At 40.8% G+C, this 12,500-nt stretch overlaps 2 protein-coding genes across 14 annotated transcripts in view; one reads left to right on the forward strand and one right to left on the reverse strand.

The window, feature by feature from the left end:
* GnRH (preprogonadotropin-releasing hormone-like protein) overlaps nucleotides 1-6,672 on the reverse strand; it is a 16,116-nt gene extending 9,444 nt beyond the window's left edge. The window contains 1 exon segment of the mRNA NM_001204553.1: nucleotides 6,537-6,672. The gene's annotated coding sequence lies outside the window, so the exon portion shown is untranslated.
* The window catches only part of LOC101861716 (RUN and FYVE domain-containing protein 2), a 128,288-nt gene that overhangs the window by 63,335 nt on the left and 52,453 nt on the right, over nucleotides 1-12,500 (forward strand). The window lies entirely within an intron of this gene.

Here is a 12,500-nt window from a genome sequence, read left to right on the forward strand (position 1 = left end):
TTATCTATCTATCTATCTATCTATCTATCTATCTATCTATCTATCTATCTATCTATCTATCTATCTATCTATCTATCTATCTATCTATCTATCTCGACAAAGTGAAAGAGTGGGGACTTAATGAGTTCTGTAATTGGTAAACGTCCTTGTATTCTGTAGGCTTACTCGAGTCCTTGGTTAGAAGCCAGGTTTTAGTCGCACTGACCTTCGTTGATATGGGGCTCCTCATTAGGGGTGTTCTGTGTTTGGATGTCTTAATTGCTGTCTTGAGTTCGACAATTTACTACCCTAGAATTACAAAGTTCTATCTGCTCAGTACCAAGTTTTGAGAAATTTGACGTTAAAAAAATTTCGAGTTTCACATGTCAAACTTTTTCGAATGCAATTCTTTGAATATCTGGATAACGACTCCGAATTATCTTAGGATATTGATTGAGCAGATAGGATATTTGGTTTCTGACCTCATGGTCTTAGTAATCCAAAACGGAAAAAAAAATTCAGATAGAACTTTGTATTCTAAGATAGCGGTATGTAAATGAGTGCGCAAACATCAAAATGTAGCCCAGTTCATATTGGTGACTTTTGTTTTCACGTCATCGAAAAGATTCATCACGAGCTTCTTTTTTTCTCTTATGAAAGACTTCTGCCGAAACAGTGGAAGTTCTTTTCTCTGAAGCATTTTATTTCACAACCCACCCACTCGTTTTTCGTTTAATTTGTTCCAACCCGAAATCATTGTACACCCACACACGTTCGCTTTTTGAGTACATATTGTTGGCTATGTTTCATGGTTTATGATTTATGCCTTTTCTTCTACCCATTAAGTGAATAAGATCATGTATTCTTTCTGTGGCGCGATTGTCCCCCGTTCTGTCATAATCTGGAATCTTTTCGGCGTCTTTTAAACGCAAATAAGACATCTGTCATTCTTTTTTCCCGGTTCGTTTATAACCAGAATTACACGTATTTAGGTGCATTTTCACGCGTTTTGTGGCCCTTACGTTTTGTTTTGGATTGAGTGATGATTCATAAGGGATGGGCAGTGTTTGATACAATAGCTGCATCGAACAATACCAGCTCCTTAATCTTGAGGGCGAAGGAAAAAAATATTTTTTTAAACGAAGATTTAATCAGTGGTGTAACAGTAGAAATTGTGTCTTTTTTTCTGTAGTGTCATTCAAGAATCTAATTTTCGTAAATCCGTCCCTCGAGATTTTCGCCCAACTCCCGTCAGCGGAGTACGTTATCCGATCTTCCTTTGAAATTCTAGATGTCTGATGCGGTTTGAAATAGAAAACCCTTTGTGATTCATATCTCTCTTCTCGATTTCTTCATAATTCACAGAGCTCCGGTTTCTAAGTTCGTACGTAGGGCAGTCCTTTTCTTGAATAATATGGCAGCCACCCAAGTTGAAATGCCTGAAAAGGGGTGTTAGATCCCCACATCCCGAATTGGTGGGCTGTTTTATTTTATTTTTTCCCTTTATTTCTGTATGTTTGTATTGTGTTGCTTTAGTGTGTGGGCTTGCGGGGGCGAGATGGGGGAGAGGGGAGGTTCTTCCATGCTGTCTGGGGAGTTTGTAGGTTTGTCCACCCCACCCTGACCTTTCTGTCATGTTTCTTGTGCTATTTTTATTGAATGTCCAACTTCATTTTGAGATTTGCATGCTCCAATTTGGACTCTGAAAGTTGTGGCCGTTATCTAGTTCCGGATAACATTCTGACTTTATTTTACACGATGTGCATTAATTGAAGGATTGTGTACACTTTTACCTGCATTTGTCTTTGTCAGGTAGGGGGTTTGGGGTTGGGGAGGGGATGCCTGTGTTAGGTCATACTTTTTTCACTTTTCATTGTTTCTGTTTGTCTTTCTTACTTTTCCCCTGCACCAAATGACCTCGATTGAGTCGATGCAGTTATCTTTATCTGTTCTCTATGTGCTTCGAAAATGGGCAGGACGCTTTTATGAAAATGAAAATGTCAAACAAATTGTAGGGGTCGAATTTGCTCCATGTAATTTCTCTAAGACTGGAAGGGATTAGATAGATGATTTGACATTCTCTTGTAAGGTTGGCTGTTTTAGCCTTGTTCATCGCTATGGTATCTCTGGCTTGCCTTTTCCATGCACTAAATGACCGGCTTCTCGTTACTGAAACAAATGAATACAAAACCATTTCTTCTCAAAATGAAGTGTATTTTACTTTCTGGTGCTCTTGTATTTCTTTTTCTTTATTTGCCCTTTGTTGCCGATTGCTTTGTTAAATGGAACAACGAGTAAATGAAATATAATGCGTTGTTGAAAAACATTTAAGGACAGCCGATAAACGTCCAGGATAGAAAACATGCGTGTGCACGACAGAGACATTACGAGAGATCGGTGTTGTTGTTGTCTCAGCTAAATGTTCTTCCAGACACAATAAACCAGCGTCTGTAGCGTAGCAGTCAGGTGTTTGGCCGTCAAATACAGGAGACCCGAGTTCGATTATTGCGTGAGGAGAATATTTTTAACTTCTAGTTTCTCTGTCTTTCTGCTGGGACGTTATATCCCTCTCATCCCAATTTGACACTGTCGAAGGGCGCCTCGTAAATCATCGAAATTGTTTCGATGTGGGCTTTAAAAAAACGTACATTTTCAAAATATATTTTTAGACGGCTGTTTGGAAGGTGAGGCACTTAGACCTCGGTCTGGGGGCCGGGCTGAGGGAGTTGGTTCCAGAATAGACAAGAACATTATTTTGGACCCCTTCTTGATTCGAAATTTGAGCTTTCTCTTGCAGACTAAGCAGGTAGTCTTCAACCTAACAGTGACTGGGAGAGAGGGGGTGGAGGGAGAGATAAAGAGATAGCAGAGAGTGAAAGGATGGGGGGGGGGGGGGGGGAGCGAAGAGAGCATGATAACCTGTACTATGTCATTTGGCCCTAGACATTCAAATTTCAAGAACACCAAATTAGTCCAGCCAACGTTTCTATGAGAAGCACGATCGTTTGATTTAATATGGAACATATGCGATAGATGTGTAATGTGACTTGTTCTTCTTTTTGTGAAGGTTGCTCGGGGAGTATAACACTTTCTTGTTGGTGGTTTGTTTGTTGTAACAGATGCTGTAGCTCATCACTCTACTCGGCGCAGTAAACTTGGGTCTAACCCTTTATACGGTGTAAGATATTTCAGAGATAAACTCTGCTCATATAGACAACCGCTGGTGAGAGAGGGGGGGGGGGGGGAAGAGATACTTTGAAAAGTCCCGGTCATCACAGATGGTAGCTGTGCAGAAGACGAAATGAATGAAATATTAGGGCTCCACTCTTAATGCCGAGGATTCGTGCCGTAAAATAGGCACCCAGCCAGTGCTTTTTCACGTTGCCTCTGTTTGTGGGTCCGTGGACTAATGAATGCATCATGCCCCTGTACCCTCTCTGGCTGAACAAGTCTCCGAGGTGCCGATGGTCAGAAACAGCCAAGCATGATTCAAATTCAAATTTGCCCACCCACTATTTCCAGATGCAAGTATTTTTTATCTCTTTTTTCTGAATAGTGAATTCAAAATTCTGACTTTTCTTTTCAGGAACCCCTCGGGATTCTATTCACGGGCTTTTCATTGCGCTGTAAAAATTGGCTCATTTCTATTTGCAGGCAGTCGGACGTTTAATCATTGGTGCCGTTTCTTAGATTACCAATCTTTATTGAAAAGAGTGTAAAACATGGCCATGATCGCATACGGTATTAAGTGTATGTGGGTTTCCTTTTTTTATCGTTGTACAGAAACCAGGATCACTTTATTAACATATCGGCGTCTGTGGTGTAGCGATTAGGCGCGCTTCGCTGTCGCGCACAGAAGACTCGAATGCGATTCCCGTGTGGGGGAGAATTGGTTTTGGAGTATGTCGGTCTTTCTTGTAGGATCTTGCATCCCTCTCAGCCCGAACTGGTCCTGACAGGCAGTGTCTGGTACAGATTTTGTCGAAGGGGACGTAAAAACACCAATATTTCATTTAAAATATAATATGCCCTTCTTAATATTCCTAACTTTGTGTTCTTTCTTGCGACAAGTTATTCATATTCAATAAATTTTTCCACTTCTCTTCTTCAATCTTGTCACCTTTTCTTGTATTCTGTCTTTTTTTAACTGACGATTGCTTATAGGGGCTAACACGTTATACCAATATCTGCGTATCCTGCAAATAAATAATTATGTTCTTATGTGTGTATTGTGCATTATTAAATCGTTCGAGCCTTTTGGAGCCAGTGTTTGGAGGGCGCCACTAGTTACAGAGGGTCCTAGTATGTCGTTATCCCACCATTGTTTTTGTCTGTCAGTCTCACTGTTTCCCAGCACTAGATGACCATTATTTTGTCAGTGTGCTTCTATTCATGAAACTAACAAAAACACCCTTTCGGGTCTTTTATGCAACGCCTTGCCCTCTTGAACTCTTTGAGGTCATGCATTTTGGTCATTCGACAACGCTTGAAAACTATGTTTTTAGAATAAGAAGTTCTATATCAATTCATAGAGCTTTTGGGGTTTTTTAAAAATCTTTATCTGAAACTTAAAGAGACCAGCAACAACGTGCATATTATGAAATATGCGAATTTGTGATTCCGACTAGTGAACGATGGCTGGACGTGTGGCGCGACATTGCCTTTTGGTCTGCTGCTGACCGGACATATGTGCACACTACGTCCTGAAAGGTTTAAAGAAATGCGTTGAGAAATAATATCACCGTGACTTTGCACAATGTCAGTGCGCGGGATAAACGTGGTCACTGTTTTGGCAATGCATTTTATGGCACTAGTGGCGCGTGCCATGCGTCTTGTTATGCATTCCTTAACTTTTTAAAAACGTTTTCCCTCTTTTTTTTCAGTCTCAACCTTTCTTTATTTTTGTATTCCTTTCCTGCGCAACGTATCGATTGTAAAGGTCTCTGTTTTGTGCCGTCTCTTTTTTCTTACTTTTTACTTAGCGCGACCTAATACATTGTCAGCGGGTGCTTGCTACCTATTGTTTAGACATGTTTTAATGGCCAGTAATGTCATGCAATGAAGAAGCGTTCTTTTTCTACTCTTATCCGTGCACTTTTAATGTCCGTCTTTCACATTTTTAACTTGAAGAGCAATACAACAAGGTTAGAATTGGGGAAGTCATTTTTTCCAACAATGCAACCGTTTTTTTTCGGGTTTTTTTTCCTTTTTTCGGTAAAACTTGTCTGTTTTACACGCGATTTTTCGAAGAGTCGGCGTTACACGTTTCCTCCTGACTGTCGGTCCTAGCTTTGCTGCCCTAAAAATTTCCATAACTGAAAAAAAAATGTTCCGGAAATTGTACCGCTCTGTTAACTCTTTTTATCATTTACTTGTTTTGAATCACCCCACCCCCTCCCCCCACCCCCCGAAAAAAGCAACCAAAAAGTCCCCTTCTTGAATAATCAAAATGTGTCATTTAGCAATTAAACGTGACACAAGAAACCAATAACACTGTCAAAGAAGGACGAACTACCAAAAATGCACCACTGCAGTCTTTGTAAAAACTTTGTATGTTATTTTAAAGGCTGGTTTGTTTGTTTTTTGGTCCTGTGAACCCTGAATATTGTTAGTTCAGTCTACACAAAGCGGATCTAATTAGATAAACTACGCGACGTTACTCGATACGGCGAGTGTTTTCCTGTGTCTATTCAAATTTCTAAAACCTTTATACTTTCTATCCAAAGCTATGTGCTCAAGTGTCTTCTTTTCCCTTGCTGCGCATTTGTTATGTATGGCAATTACAAACGTTTCCCAGAGTTAAGATTTGGAATTTTCGGTGCGCACAATGTGCATTTTTAACCTGTGTGTTCCTGAACTTTGAACAGTAGCTTACTAAGCTAAGGAAACAACATGAAAGGCAATTTAATGTAATCGTGTTTTGTTTGTTTTTTATGTGCGAAAAAAAATCTTAACATGCATAGTCCTTGCGTAAGTATCTGCAGAAATGATTAGCGTATTGTATGTGTGTGTGTGTGTGTGTGTGTGTGTGTGTGTGTGTGTGTGTGTGTGTGTGTTTTGGAAGGTGTTTTTTATTTTGGTTTGCTTTTTGAAATCAGGATGTAGGTTTGTTGCAATGTGTCGTCTTCGGAATTACCCCAGAAATGAAGATCTGCCCAAAACAGGGCGTTAAAGGTGCTAGTTGGGTGGCACTGATTGCTACCGGCGCTGGTATTGTAGCTACGACATATTTTCTTTGTAATTACTATATCTTCTGCCTGTATGTCTTTCTGAGGGTCTTGTTTTGGGAAGCTTAAACCGTTTTCACACATTAGTGGAGAGATGAATTCCTCTAAATATTGACCTATGTGTGTATATCTATAGCAATGTATTATGCTCATACAACAGTAAACATGTATCAGAGATCCTATTTAACTATCTTAAGAATGCTTAATGTGGAAACCAAAGTACATGTTGATAGCACCAAGCGTACAAATTAGCCGGGGGGGGGGGGGTTAATCAGTATTTCAAACGACTCTGCCAACATACAACAAGATAAGTAAGAAAAAAGGCCTTACCCTTTTCCGAAAACGTTGCTCTGTTTCTGTTATAAGTGTTCCTGGCGTCTAACTACTACTTTCTGTTCTGGCCGATTAAGTTTCTGTTTTTAGTGAAGTTTCTGGAATGAATGAGTCTCTCAAACAACCAAACTTTTATACTGCTGCGGTCGAGAGAGTCGGCGCCAAGCGGCCCTGCGTCACCCCGGCACTTGCTTTTCCGCCCGGGTTCCCGCCTTTTCTCGAAGGTGCCGGGTCTGCCAGCGATGACGTTTACACGTGCCGTGAGAAAAGTGGCGCTGGCCGGCTGGTGGTGTGAGCGAACGGGAGGAGAGGAACGAGAGAACGGAGGAAGGAAGGAAGTGAGGATCATCATCGAGTTGTCGCCTTTCCCTTTTGCCACTCGTCCGTCGTGCTAAGGGTCAGTGTAGTTGTTGTTTTTTTCTTCTCGCGTTCAGGTGGAATGTCCCACACTTCATGCTTGGCAAATGCATTAGTATGACGTTATGGCTATCAACGGCAGGCTGTTAAAATGCTCTACCCTTGAAAGCAATTGGGTTTCTGTTTTCAGGAAAGAGAAAAAAAATAATGTAATTCTTTTTTATATCTTTCTTTACCCAATTTAAAAAAATATTTTTTTCTTCATTTGTTGTTCTCAATTAATTGTTGGTTGGGGTTTTTTTTTTAAGAGAGGGGTTTGGGGAGGGGTTGGTGCTTGGCAGAGGCGATCATAAAGCAGTTGTTTATGACGTCAAGCAGCAGTTAACGCCCATGGCCTTCTGCATAATAGTCTGTACTGCAAAGCGGTTTGCTGATGTGATTGACGAAGCAGTGTCACTTTTTCATTATCGTTTCAACTAATGAAAATGTTTGCCCCCTGCGTGCCACGGTAGTCGTTTAGCGTTGTAACAAAGCTGAGGGCACGAAAGACGTAAACGGCTGACGTATGTCTCGTACTATGTTTCCTAAAGGTGCGCATTTGTTCACGTGTTCATGTTCTCATTTGCCGTTGCTGTATAACGAAAAAACATTTTAATCTCCTCCCCCACCTTCCACACCCGTCATCATTGTCATCATCACCATCTTTATCGCCATCCTCACCATCATCGTATCATATCCATCATCATCATCTTCATCGTCACTGTCATCATCATCCTTATCGTCATCGATCGTTATTATCATGGTCATTGTAGGAAGCACAATAAGAAACAAGTAATTGGTGGAGACTTGAGTATACGATATAAAATGCGTTCAAGGTTTGGCCTTCATTGGGTTCTTCGGGAATGTAATTTAAAAAACAGAAAAACAGTAATAATGCAATGGAAACAAGTTGTACGTTCACATATAGCATTATGCACAATTATGCTTGCGAAAATCATCACCAGCAGCAACAGCAGCAGCAGAAGCAGCATCATTTTGGTCATTATCATCATTATCGTCATCATCAGTAGCAGCATCAACTACAGCAGCAATAAGAATATATCACCGATTCTCTGTCATGTTTAAAATCATAGGAGTGCCCTGACTTGTAGAACGTTAGCATCTTGGAACCTTTTTTTTTTAATTTGAATGATAATAATAATAATAATAATAATAATAATAATAATAATAATAATAATAATAATAATAATAATGATGATGATGATGATGATGATGATAACGCCAAAAGTGGTTAACATAGTTTTGCTTGGCATATTAGCCATCGCAACTTAGCTTTTGATCACTTCACCAAATAAATCTTTTTAAAAGCTTCGTGACAATAAAAACTTCCCAGTTCCATTCACTGATTTTAATTAAACACAAAATATAACATGGCATGTCCTTTACTCGGATAAAGAGTCGGGGTGGGAACAACGAACAAACGACAGAATGGGTAGCGTACAACGGAAATTGTCGCCAAGGAAGCGAGCACCTTTTCTTCGATGTGGTATCCCACTCAAGTAGGGTTGAACTGACTTGCCATGTCGAAGTAGCTCGCCTCCTCCTGAATGATTTAAATTGTTATCGATTGGGGTGTAGAAATTGACATTAAAATTAATATGAATATAAGTGTAGATAGGAAGGTGGTTGGTATACTAAAAGTACTACTTCCCTGCATAGCTATTGTTCCAGTCTGCTCCTCTTATAGTCCTGGGGGTGTTGAAAAGGGGGGGGGGTGAGGCGCAACTTGTATGTTTTATCTCTTTTTTTTCCATTTGTTGTTTCTGTCGGCCTATCTTTTTTCTTTGAAATAAATGGCGGTTATTGTTTCGGCCTTCTTCTCTTTACCTCCCCCCCCCCCTTCCTCCTTACCCCCTCTCCCCTCCCAAAAAATAAAATTGTAAAATGTAAACACCAATCTGTTTCCAGACATCAGCCTTGGCAAAAGACGCAGAATGCGTCTCAAAGAAGAATTTGCATAACAACTACAAGTCCAACTGTGGCAAAAGGTGTACGTTTGGTGTACTGGTTTTCCCTAAAGTACAACCCATTAAGATCTGGAGTAAAACGTACAGTGAACTCGACGTGGTGTTTGCGTATCGCCAGGTTGCCTTGAGGATAGCCATGGAAAGCGATATCGATTAGGGTGATTGTTATCACGGGCGTTGTTCTGAAATATGTTAATGCAGTCATTGGTTGTTGTTTTTTTTTATGTTGTCTGAAGTGTATTTTGGAAAAACTATGCAGCTCTCAACTTTTTCACTCTGTCCTTTCTGGGAAGGGTGTTGATTATCTGATTCTGCATTTTAAATTCCTTTTTTTACGCTGTCACTTTTATGTAAAGAACGTGAGGTCAAAGAGTAGAAAAGCGTATCTATATTTTTTCCGTCTCACTGTGGATCCTAACACTACCTTGACGTTGTCTATTTAGTACAAAATGCCTACGTCCAAGCTCTACCTTATTAGTGGCATTGCGTTTTTTGTTTGTTATAAGGCTTTTTAAAAGTGTTTTACGGCGCTCACAACTGCATACGGTCATATGAGCGCGCGGGAAACATGAAACATTTTTAGTTTTGGTAGGGATTAATTTTGAATTTTGCCCGGGTGGTGGCGAAACCTACTCTTATCGATTTTGGACCACATAGGGATCTTTAACGTGCGCAACTTGCACACGGGACCTCGAGGTTTTTGGCCCTCTTCCGAGAAGGCTAGGCGTAGATCTTACCTTCCATAAGACAACAGTAAGAAGAAGCCAAGGAGTAGCAGAAGGAAAAAAAAGGCTGCAGAGTCAAGAGCCCAGAGGAGGGAGCAAAGAAGGTGAGGGGAGGGGGCAGAAAGTTCAGACGAAAACAGATGACTGAACATTGTAAGAGAACAGAAATATTCCTGCGCTATCCGGATTCGAATACAGGACCTATTGAATGAGAAACGAACACCGTAACCTCTCGAACATGAGAGACACTCTCTCCCCCCCCCCCCTTTATTTTCTTTTTGTTGTTGTTGTTGTTGTTGTTGATGTATTCGTCAATACTCTGTCGTTATTTTATGGCAAGTGTTACACCCCCCCCCCCCCTTCCTTGGACACAATTTAAGTCTTTTAGAAGGCAGGAGGCTTTGATCAAGTCGACCGAACAAACCCGGATTGTATGGTAATCATGTACTTAACTTTTCTCTTCTTAATTTCTAACTGGACTTCCAATTGATCAATGATTTGGTCTTTCTCGTCGAATAAAGCGTGTTTAGACTACCTATTGATCGTTATAATCCTTTGTTGTTCTGAAACTTTGATTTACCTCCTGGGGCGGTGCTACTGACTGAAGTGTCTTTAGGGGGACATTAACATCTCGAGTTCTTATGCACAGTAGAATTCTATTTGTAAATGGGCTGATTCATCGATGTCATGCTCAAACCTGAGCCTGACCTGCAACAGGGAACTGCTGCTTTTTCTTTCCTAATCCTTACTATCGTCATTTCCTCTACTTCTTTTGTATGTTTGTCACCCTCTTGTGACCAGCTATATCCGGGGTGCCCTGATAGTCGAAGCACACTTTGTGCTGTTGAAGCTAGAGAGGTGAGCAGAGTAAGGACTTCTATGTTGACATCCACCCCTTGACGCTCATATGACCTTATGCAGTTGCGAGCGCCTAAAACATCTACTAAAACTAAAAGTTTGCATTTGTTGTGTAGTATTTCAGATTTTGCAACTGTTGTTCACTTTTGATGTCACTAATAATTAATTTGCGTCGAAAATTTTGGCCAGATTGTAGAAGCCGAGGTAGACCAAGGTCGACGTACCTGTCTGCTTCACTTCCGGTACAAGCATTGGAGTTTGAGTCCGAATAGCCGCTGCCATACATGTATTCCCAAAAGAAAGACAGTGGTACTTGATAAAATACAGTGTTGCTCACGTGCGATTCGAACCTACATGCTGGGAGGTTAGTGGGTGCTGTGGTTTGCTCTTTCTTTCCTATCAAACATCGGTCTTCCTTATCTCCCCTCCTTTTTGTGTTTGTTACTCTCTTGTAACACCTCTAATCGGTGGTACTTATATGACCTTAATGTGCCATAAAACTCATACAAAAGCTGAAAACTCATAATTATCTTTTTCATGCTAACTCTGAAAAAGGAACGTTACCCCACTGACGCTAATCACCCGTATGTCTGTCTTTTCAGGTGGTTGTGGTGAAAGTTAATACTCCAAATAGATGTTTTACTGCAAATCACGCTTGTGCTAAATTTGAAGCTGTCACAGCGGTTGCTTTGTGGGTGCTCTGTTGTGGTTTGCTCCTTCTTTTCTATCAAACATCTATCGTCCTTATCTTTCCTCCTTACTTAATTAATTGTATGTTTCTATCTAGGAACACCTCTGATCGTCGACACATATATGACCTAATTGTGTTGCAAGCGCCGTAAAATTCTTACGAAACTGTGACTATTTTTTTTCTCTTAAACCATTGCCCACGGTACACCAAGATCGTATGTAACTCGATCTAAGTTGGGGAATAACATCGTCTAGACAACAGCTTACATATTATATAAGTGTATTATAATGTACATGTACTTCAATGCCGTATGGATAGTCGGAGGGTTCCACTGATAGGTCCACTTCTTTAATTTTCCTTCTGTTGTTTCTGTCTGTCTGCCTGCCTTGCTTTTCCCGAGCGCTAAATGGCTGCTGTGTAATCGGTGTTCTTCACTTCGCTCAAACTAAACCCATGCCGTAATCCTATGTATGAGACAGTACACTGGGGTTGGCACGACATCGAGGTTCGAGCCTCAGCTCGATCTGACGTTGTGACTTTGAGGAAAGGCACGCTTCGATGGGTGTTAAATTCGGAGGTCCCGCTTCTTAAATAACCTAATAGTGTCGATAGGGACGTTAAAATTATACCATTTTCACGGCATCTAAACGAAACAGCCGCTCCATCCAGAACCTGCATACGGTAACTCTTGAGATGGACACGATACAGGTTCCTCAGCGAATTGTTACAGGGATTTAAACTGTCTCTTATTTGGCCTGTCTGTCCTTGTATGGTGTGTCGCTCCTTTGCCTCTCTGTGAAACGTATCGTCGTTTCTGGTTCAAACTGCCCATGAGTGTAATGCTTAAGCTCTTCACGATTGTGCGCAGATGACGTAAGTTCAGTCCGGACCGGAGAAGTTTTTTAAGGACTCTCTCATCTGTTTCATAAAAAACAGCAACAATAGGCTAGTTCATGACCATCGTATTGTCTGCATACCAAGATATTTTTCAGTTCATGAAAATAACACATTCAAGGATGTAATTCAAAACGTAGCCGTTACCAGCCAAATCTCTGCACCCCATTGTCTGTAATTGTTTTCAGTGTCTGTTTTCTGTTTATTAATATTCCAAGCGTTTTCAGTTTCGCAAGGGTCAGTGCCTCCACCTAACCTTTGTTACGATTGTATCTTTACCTGCCATCCATGGATTGCAAAATACGAACAAAAGGCACAACCACCGGCTGAAAGCGAAAACAAAAGACCTGTTCACAATGGCAATGCGTGTACCAGATTACTAATTACCGCCTGTTTGTGCGATTTTTCT

The sequence above is a fragment of the Aplysia californica genome, unplaced genomic scaffold (assembly GCF_000002075.1).
Source record: "Aplysia californica isolate F4 #8 unplaced genomic scaffold, AplCal3.0 scaffold00047, whole genome shotgun sequence".
In the NCBI taxonomy this organism is placed as follows: domain Eukaryota; kingdom Metazoa; phylum Mollusca; class Gastropoda; order Aplysiida; family Aplysiidae; genus Aplysia; species Aplysia californica.